Genomic DNA, 26,406 nt, shown 5'->3' with positions numbered 1-26,406 from the left:
AAGAAAAGGATTGATCCACCATTCAATGAATAAGCTGCTGTCAATCATATATTCATTTATAATAAGTTATGGATTCATGTTGGTTCTGTGAATAGAGGTTTGCTAGGATAAAGAAATTTCATTTTGTGATCCCAATTTGATAGGGGTCCACAAAAAGACATGCAGTTTTCTTTGTATCATTCTTACAGACCTTCCTTTGAATTTAGTTCCTTAACCTCATCTTAAAATTTCAATGTATCCTACTGTGATGGTCCTGTCCACAATACCACATTCTTTCTGTTTAAAAAATATTAGCCACAATTACTCAAGAATTTCATTTGTAGATTCATGACAGAATTTTAAATTACTAAAGGTATGAAAAATGATTCAATAAGACTCATCGTTGTGGAATTTGCATTGCCATCTGCCATTTTACTTATTACAGATACATCTTCAGAATGCAGTTGCCTGAACCTATGTATTCTTTATGATTCAACCAAAAAGATGTAAATTATATCTACTAAATGATTAATAAATAAGAAATTATGAAAGATGCTTGCCACCAGATTTCATAGATAACTATTGAATAGTGAACATGTAAATTTAATTAAAGAGTAGCAGAAATCAAGGACTAATCAAGCAACAGATGCAGGGTTGATATGCATATATATATATAGATATATAGATATATATCTATATATATATATTTTATACGTAGTTAACTCAATCACTTTTTCATTCTGATTTAATGACTATAAAGAGATAAGAAAACTCATAAATTCAGCTTATACTAAATGCATTTTATAATACAGAATGGGAAAAAAACCAAATCATTTTCACTAAGATCAAAATGACCAAATTTAATAGCTTTTTTTCTACCAGAATTTCTAACATTCAAAATAATGAACTTTGTTTTTTTTTAAAAGAGAATTCTGAATTTATTAAAGTTTTCTGTATGCAGTGCCATAAAGATATATCACAAGGATTATCTTGCCTTCTGATCTAAGAGGATTATGGGATAAATGATTCACAATCCACTCCAGTAAAATGAAATTGAGTTTTAAGAGAAGGCTGTGATTGCTTACGATATCAATTTCTCATCTTGGTAAAGGGAAGGGGAGTGCATGTATCTAACAGAAGTGTGTGTACGACAGATGAACTTTATGGCAGTGATACAGCCATTAATTTTCTATTAAAGAACTTACTGTTCACTTTACAAAGTCCGTGATCTTTTATTCTTTATCTTCTTTCTTCAGTGTTGCACTTTACTAAAAAGAAAAATAGCATTTAAAAATGTTAGTTGAAGAAAACACATTTTTACAATAATTTCAAGATGTCTTTTCCTTGGATAACTTGTTTTTTATTAAAAAGTATATCTTTAGCTACAGGGCAGCATTCTTTCCCCCATCCCCAGGGGAATATTATAAGTGGGAAATATATATTTATATGCACATACATATAAGGATATATGTATATATTAATATATCACCAAATATATATGTATATAAATTTCTTATTTTAAATTTAGTAAATGTTTGATCAATTACTAAGTGTTATCTACAGAGTAATTATAATGGCATTTGAAGGAAGGTATTAGAAAAGTATTAGTTAATATGAGGTGGAATATGCTATTATGGGGCACAATAACTGAGTTGCATAAATTAACCTACTCTGCATCTTTGAAATTTGTTTTTTTTTTTTACTTGACTGGTAAATATCTAAATATGTGATCATTTGTACATTTCCCAAAGCAAGTGAATTCTCCCAGTTGGGCATTTTGAACACACCTTAATTCTCTGGAGAAATTCTGAAGTAGGGAGATTTCCTTTTAAAGCTACATTTAGACTTTTCAATAAAAGAATCTAAAATGACTACTCAGACACAGACAGAAAAAGTAAACCTACAAGACACTGCCTTTAAAAAACTGTTTAATAATTAATGTGGCAAAACCTTTCCATTCCTTCAATCCAGTCTATCTACACATTGTTCTGTGGGTGAGGGACAAAGCACACACACTGAATTTTCAGAAGTCTTTACGCATTCATTTAAAAAAAATTATGAAACATTCTCATATAAAACACTAACATAAACATAATAAAACTAATATACACAATTAATAATAAACTCATATATAAAACACTATTAAGACACAAATATACAACTAGGTATAATAATAAGTAAGCATAATATTTAGCATAGGCACAAAATAATGTAATAGATCTAAAGAATGACAAATTGTTTAAAGCTATAGAGATCAGAGAATGGTTCTTTAAAGCGGTGGTCTTTGGATGTAGCTTAAAGAAAAGCATAAAATATAAAAAGGTGCATGCAAATTTTGATTTCAGAAAACAAGCAATACAGGCATAGGCTAGGAGAGGCAGCATGTGAAAACATGCCATGTAAAAAGCAGACTTTAGTCTGAGTGCGTTTACAAGCTCTACATGAGCCATGTAGTACCCAAAAAAGCTAATACAATGTTCAGCTTCATTAGTAGACATAATCTGAACAAATGAAGTCCAATCAACAAGCATTCAATCCTTTACAAAGGATGAAGTGAGCATTGGAAGTCAAATCCAGTCAAAAAGAAAGAAAACCCTTGCCCTCAAGTCACTTACATTCTAATAGAAGACAATTGATAAAGAAAGCTGAAAAGGAGGAAGAGGAGGGACATAACTGTCTGGAGAAAGAAAGCCAGGAGATGAGTGCAAAGAGGAATGAAGGACTGAACATGGCTAATCTGGGCACTTTTCTTAAAATAGCATTTCCAAGAAAAACTCACCCATCAGAAGAAAGGGCAGAATAATCTTCCAGGGTGTGAAGGCGGCTGCATAATGATGGAGAAAGCAATTTAGATAGTCAGGAGTGGAGGTAGAGAAGTAAGGAGTGAACCTGCCTGGCCTGGGCACTTTCCTTAAAATAGAAGTTCTAGAAAGGAGTACCAGGGAGGAGCTAGTTTTGTGGTATATAATCCTGGTCAGATAACATCGGCAGTGGAATGTTCACTTCTTTTTTTGCTGAATTTTAGCACCGATACTGGTTGACTGGGATGCCTCTAGAGGATGGTTATCAGAAGGTTAGAGGAATGAAGTATACACCATACAAGGTGCCAGACATATTTAACGTGAGAAAAGAAGTCTCAGAAAAGATGAGAAAATAGTCTTTGATTTTGAAGGAGGGCCATATAGAAGGCATATTCTACTTGTTCTACTTGATTCTAGGGAACAGAAATGGAGTAACTGGTGGAATTTGCAGACAGGGAGTATCAGAATTGATCTAAAGAGGAAAAAAAATCCTAAAAATTATCCCAAAGTGGAATAGACTCAGAGATGGTGAAGTCTACTTTTTGGAAGTTTTCAAGCATATACCTCAACTAGGTGGTGGTGAGGACCGAGGTGGAGGAACTTCTGTGAAGGACATCATGGAGTTACCTTAGAAACATTGGATGTGGCAGCTAGGGGAATTAGAAAAGTTAAAAAAAATGAGGAGCGAGTACAAAGAGTGCTGAACTTGGAGTAACGTGATCTGAGTTCAAATCCAAATTCTACAACTTACTACTTGTGAAGCAAATCACTTTATCTCTCTAGATCTCCATTTTCTTCACTCTAAAATGAGGTAGTTAGACTAAGTATCTACCTGCTAAGGGACCTTCTAAATTTAACTCAATGATCCTCTGACATTGAGTTTGTAAGCTCAGGTGACTGGGTTAATCAATTTGTATTTCTTTAAAATGTAATAATCATCTTTTTTTCGTAGTTTATTTTCCAAATGTGCAAGGGAAGGCAGGTGCTTATTTGGAAGAGTGATAGGAAGTAAACTATTAAAATGAACTAAAAGAAAGAAGATGGGAAAGACATTTCCAGGTAGAGGCAAACCAATGGAACAGTAACTAGATGGGTAGAAGTATGTATATAGTGAACTAAGAAGTTTCAAATGATGATTACCGTTTTTCCCCAGCATAGAATAGTTTGATAATGAGAACATATGGGAAAAGACCAAAAAAGAAAAAGGAATTTTGATCACCCCTTGGAAAAATTTTTATTTTATTACCCAGGCCACCAGAGTTGTAAACAAGGAAGGGTAATCAGAACTTTGTTCCAGGGCAACAGCATTTAGTGGACATTGATAGTGTCTGCTGTCCTTCTGTAGCTTAGAAATAACTGAGCTTAGCCCCCAGGCAGCAAAAATAATTAGTTCAAATAGGAAGCTAACAGATGGTATACCCTACCTCTACCCCAGGTGAGCAGCTCCTTGAGGGAGCTTTGTATTTACTCCAGGCATAAAAAGAGTTAGTTGCAGCCATCATTACCAAACGAGTAATGAGATCTCTGAAGTGTCACTAGCTTCAACTCCTATGGAAATTCTCCAGAATGTGATTTCCCTCTTTCTCTCAACCATGACTCCCAAACACAGAATAACAGTTGCTATTATCTTTCAAACTGGGATAAGAAAATGCTCATTTTGACCTTAAATAAACAAGACTGTTTGAGGGAAAGGGGGGAAATAACCTAAACAAACACGTCTTTCAGCTGAAAGGTTGACTTTGAGTTAAAATAATTAGGATAAACTATTCCATATCACCTGTTGCACTCTCATATAGGTCTGATGTGACATTTAAAGGGGAAGGACAATTCTTTGTGCTGTAAGGATAACCTTAATAGTTTTTCAGGCATTTGGTTCTAAGTCGACACCAACACTAGGAATGGAGTCATCTCACTGAAATGTAACATAAGAGGCCTTTGTGACAGTCAATGTATCTGTTCACTGTGTGAGGGGTAGTTGGGGACCATAAATTCTTGTTCCTTCACTTCAGCATTAGTTATTTAAGATTTGGAATCTTAAAATACCAAGTCGAAGCCATCATTTAAAGCAGTAAAAGCAAAGTCCTCCCCAACCGTCAATATTGGAAGTTCTAATGTAGTAAAGATGTCAAGAATTTCTGATTTGGTTTGACATGGCATCAACTCATTGTAAATATAATAATAATATCATGCACATATTCTAATATATATGTATATAATAGACATATTGGATTCATCATTTGTTATGCAACTATAATGTGTATATATATATATATATACACACACACACACACGCGCGTATATATATATACATATATATATATATATGCACGTATACAACATATAGAACTGAATAAGTAATTGTTCTTAGATTCTTTCTAGGTAGACAGAGAGATGCAAAGATAGAATAAAAATGTTTAAAGAAATTACAGGGGCAGCTAGGTGGCACAGTGGATAGAGCACCATCCCTGAAATCAGGAGGACCTGAGTTCAAATCCAGCCTCAGACACATAACACTCACTAACTATGTGACTCTGGCCAAGTCACTTAACATTGCCTTGCCAAAAAAAAAAAAAAGGAAAGAAAAGAAATTACAAATACTAATCTTTAATAAGATGCTGATAATTGGCACACCACAATGCTTTTAGAATTCAGACAAAGCTTTGATATTGCTTTCACTAGGTGCCCTAAAATGTTTAAGCACCAACAGTCTTAGTTACCATCTCATACATGTGTTTGGTAGAATGCCATCAAAATGAAAGCTTTATTTCCAAAGCTTCATTTTGATATTATCTGTTCCATGATATGGCTTGCAAGACTTGACTTCATATCAATATTTCTTGAAAGTCAAGTTTCCTAATAAAGTCAACTAGAAATTGTGATGCTATTAAAAAAAACTATATACTAGACTGCTTCTTAGAATTATCTAGGTCAATTAGCCACCACACACACACACACACACACACACACACACACACACACACACACACACCCTGTGTATGTATGTGTGTGTATATCATCATCACTGCATTTCCTATGAAATGCTGACATGTCATTTATTTAAAAAAGTAACAGCCCTACTACTCAGTATCTGGGCATCCATATAAAATTAATAAGCCTGGTATGCTTTAATTTAGCCAACCTGGACTTGTTGGTGTTTCTCTCATCTGTTATGTCTTTGTCTTTGAAATGGCTGTTCCTCATTCCTGGGAATGCTCTCCCTCTTCACTTCATCTCTTGGAATACCTTGTTTCCTTGAAGCCTTAGTTAAAGAACCATTTCCTGTTCCCCTCAGCTGCCAGTGCCTCCCCACTAAGGTTATCCTGTACTTATTTCGCACGATTTGTAAATAATAATAATGATAATGATAATAATAATAATAATAACTACAATTATATAATCCTTTAAGGTTTGCAAAGTGCTATATCTATATCTATCTATCTATCTATCTATCTATCTATCTATCTATCTATCTATCTATCTATCTAAATACAATCTAATTCAGTCCTCATACAATCCTGCAAGTTAGGTGTTGTGATTATTCCCATTCTACAAATGAAGAAACAGAGGATAAAAGAGGTTAAGTGGTTTGCCCAAGGTCACATACATATCTGCTAGTTAGCATCCAAAACAAGATTTGAATTCAGGTTATCTTGCTCCAAATTTGGCACTCTATCCACTCCACTAAGCCAGTTAGTCACTATATAGGTATACTGTCTCCTTCAATAGAACATAAGCTTCGTAAGGTCAGAGGCTTTAATTTTTTCATGTTTGTACTTCCCAGTGCCTGGCAAATAACACATGCTTAATGAATTTTTTGTTGATTGATTGCACCCCTTGTTAAAAAAAAATTCCTGTGCAATAAAGCCCCCTCCAAAGTCTATTTTTTAAAAAGGTTTTCATTTAAAAATGAAGAAAAAAATCATTCTCTTGTAATTAATATATTATGACTTAGCAAGGGGCCAGTTTTCCGAAGGGATAGGGTCAAGTAATTAAACATTTTTAGGACTTGTGGGACCATCTTTGGGGAATTTATTTCATTTCGCTTTTACATGGACATCTATCAAAAGGATGGATGGGTAGGCTTGCTCTACAGCAGGAAGCAAATAGCTATTTCCTCCATTTGTTCACTGACTGTAAACACACAGAGTGTTTTCCCATTTGCCACAGAATCTCTCTAATTTATAATTATTTTTGCTTACCTAGGCTTATTTCACACCTCTCACATTCAGATACCTTGGCAGCCATGTAGCTCATGGCACTGGTGTGGCACAGACCATATTCATCAGGGTCACTCTGGCTTTTTATGTCTTTGCATAATGATATTATTATTATGAATTTAAGCAGATAGATATTCAGATTTCTCATAAAATACCACACATGTCTATTGTCATAAAGCAGATGGAGCCTTGAAATTCCCACTTCTAGTCTTAGAACCAGACCCAACACAGAAATAACAGAAAATTACTCTGAGACTCAGGGATTATTGATGTTTCTATAGAAGCTAAGATGTAAACCTCTGATAACTAGAAGTCCAAATCATAATTCTATTTGCAGAATTAAGCATGGAATCGAGTATACTGTAGGAGGTTTACAAATTTTTCACTTTTTTCCTGAAATTTTAAACAAATTAAATAATGAAATTATTTTATATTTTATTATATATATTATTTAACATAAATATATGTAATATATTATTTATATATTAAATATATAAATATAAATATATATTATATATTAAATAAAACCTTGTTCTTTAAAAAAAATAGAAATGATTTTTAAAGGAATACAAAAACCGATGCTCACAACCAAACTTTCCTTTCAAATATTTCAGTCACGTCATTTTAATTGAATTATTGATTTTAGCTGAGCTTTAGCTAAGTCATAGCACAGAGCTAAAGATCTGTTTAGCATTGAATTTCTAGCACATAATTTGAATGCCTATATGATCACCACTTAGAAGCTCAATCCCTTTAGACCCAGATGGACTGCTATGGCAACAGAATCATAAGTACTAGGTTTGTCAGTAACAACAAAAAAATGTAAATTATTAATGAACTCAGCGTTGCCTCTCTTGGACACTCCTTGATTGAGATACCAAACCTTCTAGTTTGAGCACAGCTACGAAGTGAGCCAATTCTTCAGCCCAGGTGGCATTAATCCAGAGGGATTTCATTAAATCTTTTGGCTTAAATTCTTATTCTTGGAACAGCAGTCAGCAGGCAGAGATTACGTTAAAAGCAGGCCCTTTTCAGGTCATTACTGGCTGAACCTAGGCCTCTAATCACAAAACAAACTTTGGATTTCTACACAGCTACACAATGGGGTCACAATTAAATATGCCTGCATTATTTATTATGAACATTAATAAGAGTACAAAACATTTTCTAGTTTAATCACTGTGAACAATGATGTTCTTCAGCTTAAATAGTGATACTATTAGGGAGTAGGAAAAAAATCAAACAATTAAAATTATGAAGAAACCAGTGTTATTCTGAAAATAATACACTCACCACCTATATTGAAAAGGGTGGAAATAGTGAGACATGTAGAAAATAATGAAAAAGAAAGTTCTGTGAAAAGTTAGTGAAATATGTTAAAAGTGAATCTTACTGTTTGTCTTATAATGTCCTATTAGCTTCTTTGTATATCAACTGAAAACCAGTTAGGAGGCTAAAGTCTGGGGAAAATCTCCTTGACAAGGCAAAGGCAAATATTTACTAACAAAGGTTGAAGTAAAGGAAATGAAATGTGTCTGTCTGTGTGTAGGAATTCATTCGTATTTTACCATACTGCCTCCTATAATGTAAAATACTAAATCATTCACTACCTGGTCATTTCTTACCTGTCCCAGACACAATTTTAACATGCTATTTAATGTTTCCATGTTGATATGATCTTACCCCATACTATCACTGACCAATTGGCACAAAGGTAAAAGTAAATGCCTATTTAGAAGAGGGAAAGGATGATCTGGTTTGTATTTTAGCAGCTCCAAACAAAGAGAGTTTTGAACAGGTTGTCAACTCAGAAGAATGAGAAATGGACCAAAGGAAAGATTTTTATTTTATTGCCATTTCTAAGAGAAGTCTTAACAAGGAAAAAAAAATAACCACCACAAAGAGGCAGAAAACCTTCCAGAAAATACTAAAAAAATAGTTAATCTCTGAACCAATTGAAAATATGTGGCAGTCAAGTACAAGTGTTTAGAGTGTATTTATGAAACGTCACAGAGGGTAACAGTATCACTTTACACAATAGTGAAAAGGAATGGAAGAACAATAAGTCTGTAGCTGGTAGCTTGACTTTAGAAGTAACTAAGCCAAATCATTCAAAGGAAATCTGCTTACATTGTAGATGAAATCATAAGGAGGTCTGTAATAGATGGGTGCAAAATGCAACAGATCCCCTGTCATTGTAATAATTACCTACTTTCATCAGCTAAAAGAGTAGAACCATACATGCAGACTATAAGACCTCCGCACCTCAAGTGTGGTTTGAGGACTGCTGTACCTTACAGAATTAGTACTTCAACTAAGCCTAAACAGACTAGAACATTCAGTGTCATGAAAGGTATCCTGTGCAAAGATCAAATAGAAGAATAATTCCCTGGGGATGTGGGAAGGTTTGCCAAATACTGTTTGTAGATGACTATGTGCTATTTGTATCAAACTCCAGCATATTAAACAGTCTCCTCAATGAAAGTCATTGGAGAATTAAAAGGAATGGTATAACCATTTATACTGGATAAAGTAGGTGGATGCAAAACACACACTGACCAGACTATGATATATCAATACATAGGAGTTCAGGGTTCTATTCCTTGCTCTATGATACACTAGTTCCATGAAAATGGGCAAAACTCATTTCACCTCCATGTACCTCCATTCATTCGTGTCTAAAAAATGTGAGAAGAGGGGCCAGAATGGGTCCTCAGTCTCCATGATTCTTTCAGTTTTAAAATTTTATGGTCCTGTAAATAACACAATTGGTATTTTTGAGACTCCTTGAGTACAATGTCCAGTTATGAATTCCAGTGAAATACATATTTGGGGTAAATGGAAAGTATCACTAAAAAAATAACAAAAATCCTTAAAATAGTATAAAATAACTTTTAGGATATACCTACAGAAGGCATATTAAAAGACAAAAACCTGTATAGTGCAGATTAAAGGACAAAACAAAAATGGAAGGAACATTCAAATGTGACAATATTCTGTTAATGTGAAGAGTTATTTTAAAATGTATTGTTAGTACTAAGATGTTTAAGCAGAAGAGATTATAGAAACCTTAAAGTTATTCTTCTGCTGTAGCCAAAAAAGAGCACTCTTAACTATTTCAATCTTATACTCTATATTTTATCAGGAAGGTAGCACGTCAGGAAAAAAAAAGCCCAAAGTAATTTCAGAGTTGACCCAAAAGGAGCTAGCATTTACATAATGCTTTAAGGTTTGTAAAACATATTCTCTGCATTATCTTCTTTAACTCTCAATATAACACTGGTTAGCTAGGTGCAATTTTTATTCTAACTTTGCTGATGAGCAAACTGAATCTGAAAGAGGCTAAGCAACTTGACCAGTTAGCTTATACACAATGAATATGTGTCTCAGTCAGGATGTGAACTCAGGCATTCCTGATTCCATTACATCCATTATGTTATCTGCTGGTTGAAAAGACTTATTAGGGTGGATATGAGGTTTGGGTTTTCTAGTTGTATTGGCAAATGGAAATCTCAGAGGGGAAACTCTCATTACCAGTGTCTACTGACACTGGCTTTGCAATTTAGCCTTATACTCTTGTATTCCACTTATAACTCTCTCCGACCTGCATCTGATGCCATAACTGGTTTCAACTCCATGGAACAAGATTCCCCTTCTAGGAAAATCTCATCGCTTCTAAACTCATCACCATACTGCTGCCTCAAACATTGACTGTCACTATCCACCTTAGCCTTCTCTCCCCTCTGACTGGAGGGTGGAGTAGCAAATTCTTCCCAATGCCTTCCTTTACAGATGGTAGAAATTTAACAATGAGTTTGAGAAAAAAAATCAGTTACATAATTAAAACCATGAAAGCCCAGAAAATGAGTAATAGTTTGGTGTGGTACAGTGGCTTCAAACTGAAATAAAAACAGGAACTTTTAACACATGTATAAGGATACCTGCTGGATACATACTGACTTAGAAAACCACATATTAACATTATCTATGTTCTACCATTTTTAAAAAAATTGTCAAATGTTTCCTAATGACATTTTAATTCTATTCCTGATGCAGGCCACGTGAGCCATATTTTTGACCTGGGTGTAGTACATAAAGAGCCTACCTTGCAACCAGGACTTATAGACACATACTGGCTATATAATCCTATATTAAATTCTTCAGCTCTCATTGCTCCAGCAAGTTTCTAAGATAGAACTTCTTAGCTTGGGAGCTATGAGATTTAAAAAAACATATTTTGTTGACTGCATTTTAATACAATTCATTTCCTTCATTATGCTGTTTCATTTTGTGTATTCTAAAATATTATTGTGAGGAGTCCATAGGTCTCATAAGACCACCACAGATTCACAAAAAAAGGTCAAGAACCCCTTCTCTAAGACTATAAATTGTAGAGAAGATGCCAAACTCCACTGCCAGAGGGAGTTTCTTCACCTATGAGTTGTCTATAACCAAGGAAATTCACAGTTCCAGCTTTTATCTTGAACATTCTGGTCATCTAATGAGGAAAAGAGGCAACAGATGGCCAGCCCATGTGTTGCACTGGTATCCATGAAATATGAAGAGAACAGAAGGAAGTGCATTGGATTGGTCTATCCAAGAGGATTTGCAGAAAGGTGTGAACGAAAATAGCAATCATCACACAAGGTGAGAAGGTTGGAAAGCGCATCATTGGATGGGAACGTGTGGGAGTAGTACCAGCTTAGTGTCATCAATCATACATCATTATAAAAAATGAAGTTTAATTCGCTAAAAGGAGTATTTTCTTAATGCCATTTTTTCCCCAGCTAAGTAGCATAGTGGATAGAGTGCCACATCCAATGTCAAAAAAGACTCATTTTCCTGAATTCAAATCTGGACTCAGACACTAGCTATGTGACCTTAGACATATCACTTAAACTTGTTTGCCTCAGTTCCTCATCTGTAAAATGAGTCGGAGAAGGAAAGGGCAAACCATTCCAGTATCTTTGCAAAGAAAAGCCCAAATGGGGTCACAGAGAGTAGGACATGACTGAAACAACTGAATAAGAACAACATTTTTTTTCTAAGCTCACCAGTAATGACTGTTCCCACCCCACCACCCCACCCCTTTTGGACACAGCAGCCTGGGGAAGCAATGGCAACCATTCATATGTCCCCAGCTCAATTCAAAAGCCCAATTAATCTCTTGGTTCCCAAATCCCTGAAGCAATTATGGTACAAGGGCAGAAAAGCACCAGAGTTCTGTTTGGCCCACTACCTAACTAGATGGTGATGGAATTGGGGATGGTACAAGGTAGGAAGGAAGGCTGAAGAAAGTAGGGCCAATGGAACAGAGCTGCTATTTAGTTACCCTGCAACTTACTTTTGTCACAAACAAACTGATTCTCCTGGGGAAAAATGTGAGTGTGACATGTGACCTCATGTGATTCTAAATCAATGATTTATTCAAGACAGAAATGGAAAGCAGACTCCTAAATATTTTCAAGGAAGATTGTGTATATCTGTAGATCAGCTATACTTTAGAGCCAACACTGCAATGATTAATAAAGTCAGCTTCTTTCATCCTAATTGATAGTTTGAAATGGTCCAATAGACAATCATTTTAAATCACAGAACAGTGCAACTTACCCTCTAATTTTCTTACAGAAAATACTGGGGTACTTTAAAAGCAGAGACTTTTAATTTCTTGTGTGTCAGAGAACATTCTGATAGCCCAGCAAGGTATATGGCCCTGTCTCAGAATAATGCATAAAATAAAATACATAGAATTACAAAGGAAATCAACTATAATGCAACACAGTTATGAAAATGTTAAGAAAATAAAGTTCTTGGACCCCAAGTTAGGAATACCTTTATAATACATTTGAAAGATGTATTTTAATTGGTTCAGATATTTTTTTTCTTAAAAATTTAACACTGTATTATAACGAAACTTCAAAATAAGCAGTTAGGTCACCCATGAAATAATCTAATGAGTGGAAAGAACAGCATCTGATCAAGTGAAGTAATCATATGGATGAGCTATTTTCTCAGATTCTATTCTTGGATCCTTTAAAGCTAACTGATTTTCATTGCAAACCCCACTTCTCTCCCCCAACCCCGACTCTTGCAAATAAAAAAAACCTCTTTATTCATTCAAGGTTAGAGCACTTCCATAGTGCAGACTAGTGGGTTTGAATGGCAGGGAATTTAGCATGTATTTTGCCTTCTATCACTTTCAAAGGCAAGGTGGTATAATGGATAGAGAGCTGGCATTAGAGTCAGGAAGGCCTAGGTTCATATCTTGCTTCTCACACATACTAGCAATGTGAACATGGGCAATTTTCTAAACCTTAGTGTCTTCAGGCAATTCTCACAACCTACAACTGTCAGACCAGTTGCCCACTGCAATCTATGGAGGGAATTTCCATACTAGAAATGCCCTCTACCACTAAATTCATAGGTATAGACCAAAGTTCTAAATTGATCTGCTACATGAGTATCCTTATATACATTTGAAAAGAACAATTCTCCATTTGAAAACTGAGTGCTATTGCAATTCTTTAGCATGTTGTAGACTTATTCATTGTGATTCTTTGTATTCTCATTGTTAAGAGAATTAATATATATGATCCTCCTTTTTTTTACGGCATATGAATCTACCAGAATACCAACCACCAATATAATTATATATCCATGTATATCACAATAATTTCACTTTCTTTAAAAAATAATTTTATTGGAATTACTTTTTGTGAGAGATATCCTGGCTTAGTTGAAGGAGGGTTGATTTGGTTACTTAACAATTGGGTGACCTTAATAGAGTCATTTACCCTTTCTAGGTTTCAATTTCCACATCTGTATCAGAAGAGGCTTAGTCTAGTTGACTTTTGAAGGTCATTTCAGTTCTAATGTGTGCTTCTGAGTGTGAAATTGGAAAAAAAAATTAAGAAAATGTATCAAAGATTTATCTTAATAAACAATAATGAAGTCTCTTAATACCATGAACACATGTAGACTTAATTCTAGTAACAATGATGATATTAAATGGAAAGGTAACATTTTAAGTAATTGAAATGACATTTGCACTGAGAAGAAATGGGTGTCTATGTGGAAAGTGTGAGGGTAGCCTCCATCCATCTCCAAGGTGATGAAGGGTCAGAGCAGGATAGTAAACATGCTCATACTCCATTCAAATGAAGCCCAAAGCCTTATCTTTGTAACTCTATAATTTGCCCTGTGCTGGAAAAAATAAAGAGATATTTATGGAATAGTAGAGGTTATATGGATAGAGTGCCAGGCTTTGAATCAGGAAGAGGTATTAAAATCCTATCTTTGACACTTACTAGTAGTTTGACCCTGGGAAAATCCCTAAACTTCTTTACAGCTCAAGAAATTCATTAGGATGAAGTATAGTAGTACACTGGGAAGAAGACTGGCTCTGCAACCCAAAGTCAGGTTTAAATCCTGCCAGTGATGCACAATCTATGATTCTATAACTTACCTACTAAGTCATAGATGGGTTCTTATCCTAGATGTTTAGGACAATAGTTAGCAGCTTAAGACAAGGTACTTCACTCAAGGAGTTTACTGTCCTGGAGAGTATAAGGAATTGGGGAAACTTTGCATATGGCTTAAAGTCTCTTACATAGACCTTTAAAATTTTTTTAAATTTATTTTTAATTTACAGAAAACAAGCATTTCTATAACAAAGTTTAATAAAAAAGGTTAATTGCACATGAAACTGTAAATTTATGTACAACTGGCTATTCTTTTTAAATATAATAAATTTAAAGTTATCATGTAAATTTCTTTTTATTTCTTTTTGTTTATGTTTTTTGGTTTTAGGCAATTGGGATTAAGTGACTTGCCCAGGGTCACACAGCTACTAAGTGTGAAGTGTTTGGTCTGAGGTCAGATTTGAACTCAGGTCCTCCTGACTTCAAGGCTGGTACTCTATCTACTACACTACCTAGCTGCCCCCCTTTTCTTTCTTTTTTCCCTCTTTCCCTCTCTCCTCCCAAGAGATGGCTACCATTAGACACAAATATCTTTTTCTTTCTAAAATCATTCTATACATACTTTTCTTTATCAGTTCTTTCTCTAGATGCAGATAGCATCTTTCTTCCATAAAAAGCAATTACTTTCACCTTTGTAGTTAATTTGGGTATTTATAATAGACAAAATAACTTATTTGCTCAAAGTCATTCTTAAAACAATATTGCTGTTACTGTATACAATGTTCTCTTGGCTCTGCTCATTTCATTCTTCATTATTTCATGGTACAGACCTTTTTTTTAAAACTAAATTTGACTTTTTTGGGGAGTTAACAAAAATATCCTTTCTTCTACCCTCCCCACTCACATTGGAAAATTTTTAAAAAAACTCTTTTAACAAATGTGCATAGACCTTATCTGGTTAACATGGTGAAATGATAGTAACAAGACTTAGATGAGCTGTGTAACAGACTTTTTTGCACATTTGCCTTCTCTGACATACCAACTCAAAGTCGCATTTACTGCTTTATACATTCTAATTGCTTCTTTGTAGATGGTTAGAATCATAAAATCCAGTTAAGGGCACTATTCCGTATATGACTGAGTAAAAGAGAAATGCACTATCTAGACAATGAGTTTGGCTATAAAATTATTTTTTATTTGCTTAGTGGTACCATAGGGCATCTAAAATGAACATTTATTATATCTATAATTAAATAATTACCTCATAACTTCCTCTGTTAACTTGTGACATCTATATAAAACAAAATTTATTCAAGTTCTAATTTTTTTAGAGAATAATATCAGGTCACATGGCAAATATCTCTATTTCTCTAATTTCATAAATGATGCCAAATGAATTACCAATTTAGAAATGGAACAATGTTTCTAAATCTTTGTGGAGTGACATGATTGACCTAACCCTCAGTCTAATTGAAGATTCCTATTGTTTAGCTTTGAGAAACAATGAAATGAGAATCAGATCAGCTGCAAGTGGTTGGCCTTACTTCAGAACTAACCACACATATGTGCATATGCACATACACATAAGCATACATACACACACCACACACCACACACACACACCACACACACACACACACACACACACACACACACACACACCCTTCTTATTGAGTGAAGCAGCAGACTAGAACAGTCAGAAGGAAAAAAAATGACTTGAGAGTGTCGATGCTGATTTATGGGGTAATTTTCTCAGACTCTTTCAATGCAATCTGCAAACACATTAACAAAGGCTATAAAACAAAAACAATCTTCACTACCCATAACGTGGAAGTGCAGGGTGCTGAGAAGTTTGAAAACATAATTGATGTCTATATTAGTCCAAATCACCCAAGAACTCAAAGCTATTCTACCTCCATGGAGAACTTAAAAAGTCAAATACATCTTGCTCAGTTTCTTGAAGGAGAGAATGATATTCATTCATGGAAAATGGGAGAAAGAAAATTCATGTGATTTTTTTTTAATGTAAAGAAAGGCTCCTTTGAAACTATACTTTTGGAAAAATGAAATTATGCTGTTACCACAACTTGAATAGAAAGGAGACCTGCAAATGTTTTCTGTCACTTACTTATTCCACTTTCTACTTCTCTGTTGCTCTTTAGACATGGTCAACAGTTAAATTGCAGGCCCTCTGATCAAGAAGGAATCAGAACAATCTCTCTTTGATTACAGATTTTTTTTGTCTTGCGGTATCTCTTCTACTAACCCTACCATAATAAGGCAAGAAAATAAGTTTGAGGAATTGGGTGAGCTAAAACAGTAAAGCCTTACCAGCAGCCTTTAATCTAGTTAATTTTTTTCTACCTTAATATGCCCTTCAAAAGAAAACATTTCATACTCAACAGAGGCATAAAAATAACAATGGAAATTACAATAATAATTATCAGCATTTGTAAAGCCTTTTTAAGGCTTTCAAAGAGCTGTCCATACATTATCTCAGTCGATACTCACAACAGTCACTGATCTTCACAACAGCCCATAGAGACAATAGACACCATCATTATCACCACGTGGAAGCTGAGGTTCAGAGAGGATATGTGATTCATGGGCACATATCTAGTGAGTAATAAAGGTGATTCCAACCTGGGTCTTTCTTTACTCTAAATTTAGTGCCCTTTCTACCACATAACATTTATTATTAAGCATGATCAGTGTTTTAAAACTACAGGTTGTTCTGGTCAATATGAAACTTATGAGGAAATATAGAAAGACCTCTATGGACCTAGAGAAAGTGGTAGAACCAGAAATGTGTATATACCAATATCAGTGACACAAAAGAGGGAAGAGAAATGAGAGGAGAAAGGGAAGAGGGAGAGGAGAGGGGAGGAGAGGGGAGGAGAGAAGAAAAGGGAGGGGAGCAGAGGAGAGGGGAAGGGAAAAAGAAGATGAAGGAAGAGGAAGAGAGGAGAAGAAGGGAGAAGGGAAGACAGAAATAAGAGAAGGAAAGTGGAAAAAGGGGAAAGGGGAAAAAGTCAAGAAAGAGAAGATCAAAGATGTCATAATTTTGATAAGATTTGGAAGAGAGCATAAAACAAAAGTATTTTATTTGTTTATTTTATCTCTTTTTGGTTCTGTCAATGCAAAAGCTAGATGGCTTTTTAAGATTTTGCCCATTGCTTCATATGTTTTTCTATTTCTGTTTATGGTTATAATAAAACATATTTGAATACTTATTCTTTCCTATAATTGGAAACAAATACGTTTTCTCCCTTCAAGGATAGAAAACATGATATATACCCTCCTGGAACTTTCACACGCAAAAAATGTCCCATCTCTTCTAATTTCCTCTTCAGGACACTGATTTCTATAACAATCAGTCCATATCAATAACCACTGACCCAGTTTTCCTGGACTTTGTCACCATTTCCCTAACAGGTAGAATAGATACATGTGTATTTACCACAGAGAAATATATTATTATGCCCACAAATATTATGTATTATACTGTATAGCAGTCATAAGTAAAAAGTCAAAGAAAGGATAATGCTGAATAAAAAAGACATTAAAATTTTTATTCCTTCATTGCCAAGAGAAAATATCTGATAAGGCTTGACAAAAAATGGCAGAGCATGAATATTAATTTTTGGAAAAAGGAAGTATGAAATAGCTTATAAATAAAACAGTGCATGACCTTTCTGAAGTTTTCTGTCGCATTATAGTATCCTAAGAACTATCATGGGGATATCTTGAAAAGGATCTAATGAACCATACCAAACTGTCACAATATGTAAGCAAGTAAGTGTAGATGTGGTTATTTTCAGTGAGATCTTCAAGGTTTCTTCATCTGAATCTGGCATGGAGGTGATGGAGTAGAAATTCTACTGAAGTCCCATCAATTTGGAAATGCTTAGATTATTGGTGTGCTGAATATTTATTGACTGAGAGCCAGCTAAACTAAGTTTGGAGAAGCTCATTAGGTCATCAGCATGGAGAGGAAGTGAAGTAAAGTAGATAGCAAGCTGACCATCAGTAGCCACACTTGACTTATACTGATTGTGAGACCCTGAATTAGGCAGTTCACTTTTCACTGCCCTGGGCAATTAATTCTTTATAGTCATGTTGCAGATCTGTATTGATAAAGGCAGTTGCTTCACAGAGGGGCCGGCCCCCTACCTCAATCAAGTCACAGTTACGAACAACAAAAAACCCACCACCAGCTCCAGCACCACCACCAACAAAGAGAATGCATCAGGTTATTGGCAAGTGATGTGGTGTTTTTCAGCCAAAGTTGACACCTGAAGACCACCTACTAAGGTAAGAGGAAATTATACTCTCCATCATAGGAGGTGCACACAAACTGATGAAAAAAACCTGATCAGATACATTAAATGGTTAAAATATAGCAAAAGTACTAATTCTCATTATTTTAAGTCATCGAATTTGCCCATCTTCTTTAGTTCATATACTGCTAACCTATGGAAGAAGAGAGCAATCCGAAACACTGCAGGGGTCAGCATTCTCACAATGAATAGTGTTTTATTAATAAGATTAGACATAATGCTGCCAAAGTAATTTTCTTTAAACACAGGTTTGACCATGTGACTCCATGACTCAACCAGCTCCAGTGGCTTCTTATGGCCTCTATCATCAATTACAAAGTTATGTGTTAAAGTCCTACACAAAATGACTCCATTCCATCTTTCCAGCTTCACTGAACACTCTTCTGTGCCTGAAATATAATTCCTCCTTACCTTTGCCTCACAGAATCCCTCTGTTTTTCTAAGACTCAGCTCAGGCACCATTTTCTGCCTGAACCCTGTTTGATTCCACCTCGTTCCTCATCTGCCAGCTTCCTCCCTCCCAACCTATGTTTTCTTTAAATACTACATATATGTGTATGTGTATATGTGCATATATATGCACATACATTTATTAACTTCAGAAATAAGCTCTATGTGTTTTTATATGTATCTGTCTTCCCCATTGGAATATAAGAACACTGTGAGTGGAGATTGTTTCATTTTTGCACTTGTATCCTCAGCACCTAACACAGTGTCTGGCACATAGTAGCTTAATACTTGTTGATTGACTTAATTGACCTATTTGCTATAAATTCTAACTGTACAACATTCTCCATTAGTTTAAAAGACACATCAAATTAATATGAAATGCAAAAAAGTGCATTTAACATTTACTAAGGTAATTGTTGTAAATTATACACTTAAAGCTGTCAGACAGAACCAAGTAAGCATCTTCCAGTTATTCGAAATTCTCAGACAGGGATTTTTAATTAAATCATAAATCAAAAGTGGTCAAATTAAAAGAATGTGGATCAAATAGGTATTAAGAAAGGAATTTAAAATTAAGGTATCTGAGCTGCATCTTAATATGAATGCAGATCTTAACTACCAATGTGGCAGATTTAAGAGTACTTTAGGTAGAGTTGTATAGTGCAAAGAACACCCTACATGGGTTCAAATCTTGGTTCTTCCACTTATGTGACCTTGGCCAACTCAATTAACTCCACTTGGCCTTAGATTCCATATTTTTATAAGTATGTTCATTTAGATGGGCCTCTAAGGCCCCTTCCAGTTTGAAATTTGTTATTCTGATATTTTAGAATCAGAAAATTTGTATTTATATAATGCTTCCAAAAACAAAAGACATCATAAATACATTTTATGAAGAGGTATGGAAAAAATGAAAAGACATTTATGTATAATTTGAGGTAAAATATTACTTAACCATTTAAAATGACCTCAGGCATCTATGATTGGCACTAACTTAAAATAGCAAAAAAAATTATACCAACTTCATACAAGGGGGCAATTCTTCTGATAGATAATCAGATAATAAAGAAGTTACAAACAATATATGAAAAAAAGTTATTAGTAATGCCAAAATAGAGGTATGATCTCATCAATGTGGGTACTACCCTTCAATAATTGAGATCACAACCCATTCATTATTACCCATCCTGTGTAACTCTTCCTCATGTCCTCCCATAAATGTACTACAGGAATATGAAGCAATATGCCAAGATCTAGGTCTATCAGTGTTACTGACCCTTTTTCTGTCAAGGACCCCTCTAGCAATTTGATGAAACCTATAAATACTTTCTCAGAATGTTTTTAAATGGATGAAATAAAATTTATAGGATTATAATAGAAACTATATTGAAATACAGTTTTATATACATATATACATACATGTATATATATATGTATGTGTATGCATATATGTGTATATATACATACATGTGTATAGACATATAGGTGTGTGTGTATTATATAGTTAGTTCACAGACTTCAAGTTAAAAACCTTTGCTCTAGATCTTTTGACAGTGGGTAGATACAAATGCTGAATGCCAACTACCCATCAGTAATTGCTCATTTGTAACTGGCCTATCTTTTTCTGTCAGTTGTAAACTTCCCTGATGGGATCTTTTATATTATTTTCCTTCCATATTTCCTCATTGATAGTGCATTGCAAACTGCTTATATCTCCTGCGAAACCCTTCACTGCCCTCTGGGTTATCCTGAACTTTTACTCTTTGGAGACTGTCACAGACATGCAACATTATTAGATGTTTCTAAAGAATAAGGTAAATCATGTGCTTTTCAACCATTAAGACTATAATGCTAGGTGAATAATTGCAAAGGGGAAGGAAAGATAAAAAGAAAGCACCTCTTTTATGCTATGTGTATGATCTGCAAAAGTAGGAACTATGCTTTTTGAATTTTTATACATGTCTAAAATAGAATTCAAAGAGGTTCATCCAAATGAACAAAAAAAACCTCAAAATGGTATTTATAACCTCATGATGAGTGTTGCAATTACTCATTCTTTTGCTTAGGGGCTATATTCCATAACCATGTCTGTACTTACCATTTTTTTTTATTTTATGGAGGTACCAAACTATAAAGTATTATACTTTACTTCATGGAGAAAAAATTCCAATAGTTTCATCAAAGATGTAAATAGTTCATGCCTACTAGGATTTTGTGTCAGAGATGGCAACATTTTGGGAACAGGGTGGATAATTCCTTTGCCCAGGATGTTGACCCCTTAGGGTAGGATGTGAAGAACTATGGTGAAGTGTGACTTGCCCTGCAACCTACCTGTCTTCCAGAAGGATTAAATCACCACTGTGCCCTTCTCCCAAGGTGCTATCTTACTCTCACTGCCACGCTAACCCAAGAGAACCCAACCAGGGTAGACAGACTGCACTACCAGTCATGAGATGCCTAGAATCAATCAGCTACAATGGGGGCACATTCTGGCTTTGGATCTCAGTACTTCTATTTCTACTCTCTATTCCTTTCTCTTCCCCCTCCCCAAATGAATTCTTCACAGATGCTCGAATTTCCAATTATAACTCTGGGTTTCATCATAAAATGTAATGGTAGATGAATAAATAAATGAATGAAAAGCATTTATTAAGTACTTAATAAGTGTCAAACACTGCGTGAAGCCCTCAGGATTCAAATACAAAAGTGAGAGATTCTATTACCTCTGAAAGCTAACATTCTCAGATAGAAGACAACATGTAGAAGGAAGTGGTAGCCAGGGAAGGGGATTACAATATATGAAGTCACAAAAAATAGTGACTAAAATAATAGGGCAATGCATTGACACCTCCTTCTTCAGAGAAAATGATGTAGACTTCATTACAATTTTCAGTCTGTCTATACATTTTAATCATGTATCTTCTAGATACATTATCCTACATACTAGACATTAGAAGGTACATAGGAAAAGGAAAAATATGGTCTTTTCTCTCTAAGAACTTGAAGGAGATTTTCCCCCTTGCTAATGAACACTAAAATTAGATTATATATTTTTATAGGCATAATTTAAAAGAGTACCACAAAAAAGTAATTTAAAATGCATGGATAGTAAACTTGGATAAACCAAGACCTATGAGAATCCCAAGGAAATGATGCATAAAATTAACAAATCAAGCTTTTAAAATTAAATTCTTTATGATATCATGCCAACAGCATTAATAATTGAAATATTTTTTTATTCTTAATAATTATTTTACATTTCTCTTAATTAGAGCAGAAAGCTTCATTATAAAATAAAAAATAGTCAAAAGCTCAAATATAAAAAAGATATACGAGGATTTTTTTTAACATGAAAATGTTAATATATTTTTAACTCTTTATGATGACCCTAACTCTCCTCTTTTCCTAAGTGCCCTCTCAGCCACAAACAAGACCCACTGACATAATTTTTGGAGAGAAAAAGAAAATCCTAAGGTTTTGCCAGTTTTTTGAGCATCATGACACTAGGTTTGCTTTCTAATGTTCAATTCACTTGATGTTGGGTGAAAATAAAGTGGCAGTTTTAGGTGATTGTAACAGCAGGAAAAGGAAAGAGAACAGATACAAAGACATCACTTCAGGGTGATCTTGTACATTGTGGCAGCCCTATTAATAGTAAGCAAGGTGGGTCATGAGACATAAAATTCATATCCCCTCCTCCCTCCCTCTCTCTCTCTCTCTCTCTCTCTCTCTCTCTCTCTCTCTCTCTCTCTCTCTCTCTCTCTCTCTCTCTCTCTCTCTCTCTCTCCCCTCCCTCCCTCCCTTTCCCTCTCCCTCTCTGTCCCTACTTCCCTCCCTCTCCTTGTAGTACAGATGGACTGTATAATATGGAATGAAGAAGTCTGATTGAATTACAATTGTAACTGTAAAAATACTATCTCTAAAGTCATATATTTATTTCTATATTATTTAGCTAACTCTAAATTCTTTCACACTGAGGAGCTACCAGAACTTCTAGAACTCAAGAATTTAGGGTCACATCCGGTCCATGAAGTGGGAACAGGATTGGGCTTTGGTGAATTTTACAAAGCCCAATAAGTTTAAAAAGTTGGACTAGTAAGATTCATGAAGAAGGTAAAGAAGATGAACATGGAGAAGGAGGAAGAGGAGAAGAAAGAAGAACACAAAGGATAGGAAGAACTTGAAGATGATGATGAAGAGTGGCAATGAAACTTTTTTTTAACATACAGAAGAGAAGAGAGGTAAAGTCAAAGGGAGACATGGACAAGGATAGCTTTGGAACTAGCATGCTGTTTTGTTTTAGGGATCGGAATAGGTACTGGACATTTGATTTTTTGATGTGGGGAACTACCGAAATAGAAAATTCCATTTATCACATAGGGTGGTGTCTTCCCTACAAGCTATATGGTTAGAAAGGTACTTAGAGGATGTGACAGGCTCAGTGTCTGGCCTAGGGTCCCACAGCCAGTATGTAGGGCTTGAGTTCAGGTTTTTCTGGTTTAAGGATTGCTTTCTATGCACTATACCAAACTAAAACCAAGTTATACATAAATAGATGTTCTTGATTTCATACCAGTCTTCTGTTTCTGTTCTCTGTGTATGACAACATTAATTTTGTTGATGTTTGTAAAGTTCAAAATAATAAAAAATTAAAATCTTGAAAAAATTGAAAAGATACTTATATCTGAATTCAGAGTTTGACATAGAATGGCAAAAAAAACCCCCATGGAATCGTATTGATGAAACATTTCCATTTTAGAGTTGAAACAATGAGAATAATAAAATCACTTTGCTCATGACAACTTTGCAGGGTGAATAGGACCAATGATATGGCTCTAGAATACCTCTGGATCTGGGCCTCCCCTCCAACCCTACATAAATGTTTGGATTGGCTTATTAACAATTTATAAATATTTTTGACCACAGGTATTCATGAAGACTTACTAGAAAGTCTTCTGCGGAGGGGCTGTGATCTCCCTTGAGACAGAGAGTCCTAAAACTAAAGAAATGACTGATCCTTTGAAGTTCAGGCATGGACATTAAACATTTGTTTCATATAGACATGTTCTTCTTTGTGATATCAAAGTATTGTTAAAAATTCCAAAGAAAAGCATAAATCAATTGGGGACAGTGTTGTACACCAGGTCTTTGTACTCCATATGCAAAGCTCTGGCACTTACCAAAGCCAACCAAACAGAATTGTAGTAAGGTATAAATGAGATAATGTAACCAAAGCATTTTGCAAACCACAAAATTACATATGTGTGTGTGTGTGTATGTGTGTATGCGTGTGTGTTTGTGTGTATGTGTACACTCTTCTTATTAAAGTGAGCGTTCTTTTTAATTAAATTAGGAACCACCAATAGTAGCTATTCGATCAATAGCCATGTAATGCAGACCTATAAATAACTGGAAATGGCATTACATTTACTCAGTGATTTCATTTTTTAGATCACACAGGATGGAATTGATTGGTACATTGAGTCATAGGCCTTCATTCAAGTCACACTCCAATGCCTCATTTTGGTGTGGAGGTGACCCTGCCTTCTCAAAGGCATTATTAGCAGAAAACAAACCCTAGCAGGCCCTACTAAGCTGAAAATGCTTCTAATAGTCAAGGAGACATTCAAAAATGTCTAAAAGATATGGAATAAAAACAAAATAGTAATACTAAAAATTCCCAAATGGAGATTTCAATGAAAGCCATGGATTTTAGAGCCATTTTTTGCAAAGCAATTCTAATTTACTATTCCCAAACCTTCATACATTGTTTTTCTTATCACTGCAGTTAAACTGAATGCTTGTGTTCCTTGCATGCAGCTGAAATGGAAAATATATATTTTCTAAATTTTATATTATTAAAATTGTCAAAGCATAGTGGCTCTTTTATTCAGCTCTAAGAAATAAAATTAAAAGAAGATACTCCCAATTCAATAGAAAGTGCCATAATTTCTTTCATTGTAAAGTAGATTTTGCTCCCTTGAAAACTGATTTTGGATTCATGTAAACAGGGTGTTCGGAAACAATGCTCTGAAACCTCATTTTGGTCTGGAGGTGATCCTACATTCTCTAAGTCTATTCAAGTGGAGCCCAAATTCTGGCTGGTGCCAACAAGCTGGAAAGGCTTCCAAGGAAGGGAGGGAGGAAAGCGACAAAGGAGAGAGACAGGGAGGAAGGAAAAGTGAGGGAGGAAAAGAGGGAGGAAAGGGGGAAATGAAGAAGGAAGGGAGGGAAGAAAGACGGGAGGAAGGCAGGGAAGACGGAGAAAGGGAGAAAGGGAAGAAGGAAGGAAAAGATGGCAGGAGAGAGGGAGGAAAAGGGGGAGGGAGATAAGAAGGCAGGCAGGCAAGGGAAGAGTGAGGGAGGAAGAAAGGAAGGGAAGGAATGGGAAAGAGAGAAAGGGAAGAAGGAAGGAAGGAGAGAAATGAAGGAAGAAAGGAAGGAAGGGAGGCAGGCCTTTTTCAGTCCTTTCATCTTTCTATCAGAGTACCTTCATCCACTCTGCATATATCTTGTGCATACCTAGCTATTTACATGCTGTCTCTCCCATTAGAATGCATGCTCCTAGAGGTGTAGGACTTTATTTTTTAACTTTCCTTTATATATCCATCAACTAACACAAGTCTGGCAAATAGGAAGTGCTTAACAAATGCTCACTGACAGACTCCCCAAATTTCATCTTGATGCTTAAAACATTCTACATTCTATCACAATCATTTCTGTTTCCCTCTATTGGTTTGAAGGTTCTTGAGGACAGGGATCCTTTATTTCATTTTTTTGGTCAGCAGTTTGTTAATCATAAAAGGATATATCAAATATCTGTTGTAATTAGTTGAAGTCCACGGAACATCTTAAAGAGGAAGATGTCTTGCTAATAAAAAATCCCTCAATCCGGGAAAATAAAGGAACTTTAGCAATGTTTAGTGAATAAAGGCATGTTTCTATTTTGTGCAAGTAATGATGGAATATTTCCTCTCTATACCAATTTCCTTTCTCAATAGTCCCAAGACCAATTTGGTATCTCTGTTGTCCCCCACTAAATGTGCTGCCTGGTATATATCCAAGTTTATGAAACTTAGCCATATGAAGGAGCATAACCTTAAAGAAAGCCTATATTTATCATAGAGCTTTTGTGCCCATGTGTTTAAGATCAAAGGGATTCAATTTTGTTCCTTTTTTATATTCTCTTTTCTATTAT

The 26,406-nt window shown here is 35.0% G+C and overlaps 1 protein-coding gene across 5 annotated transcripts in view; it reads right to left on the bottom strand.

The window, feature by feature from the left end:
- Positions 1-26,406, bottom strand: part of SYT1 (synaptotagmin 1) — a 724,221-nt gene that overhangs the window by 484,234 nt on the left and 213,581 nt on the right. For all 5 annotated transcript variants that reach the window (XM_078146393.1, XM_078146407.1, XM_020993508.2 and 2 more), the window contains one exon: positions 1,185-1,247. The gene's annotated coding sequence lies outside the window, so the exon portion shown is untranslated. The remainder of the gene's footprint in view (positions 1-1,184; positions 1,248-26,406) is intronic.

Source organism: Phascolarctos cinereus, unplaced genomic scaffold (assembly GCF_003287225.1).
Source record: "Phascolarctos cinereus isolate Bilbo 61053 unplaced genomic scaffold, phaCin_HiC Scaffold_1;HRSCAF=81, whole genome shotgun sequence".
In the NCBI taxonomy this organism is placed as follows: domain Eukaryota; kingdom Metazoa; phylum Chordata; class Mammalia; order Diprotodontia; family Phascolarctidae; genus Phascolarctos; species Phascolarctos cinereus.
This window is presented reverse-complemented; position numbering and strand designations above follow the sequence as displayed.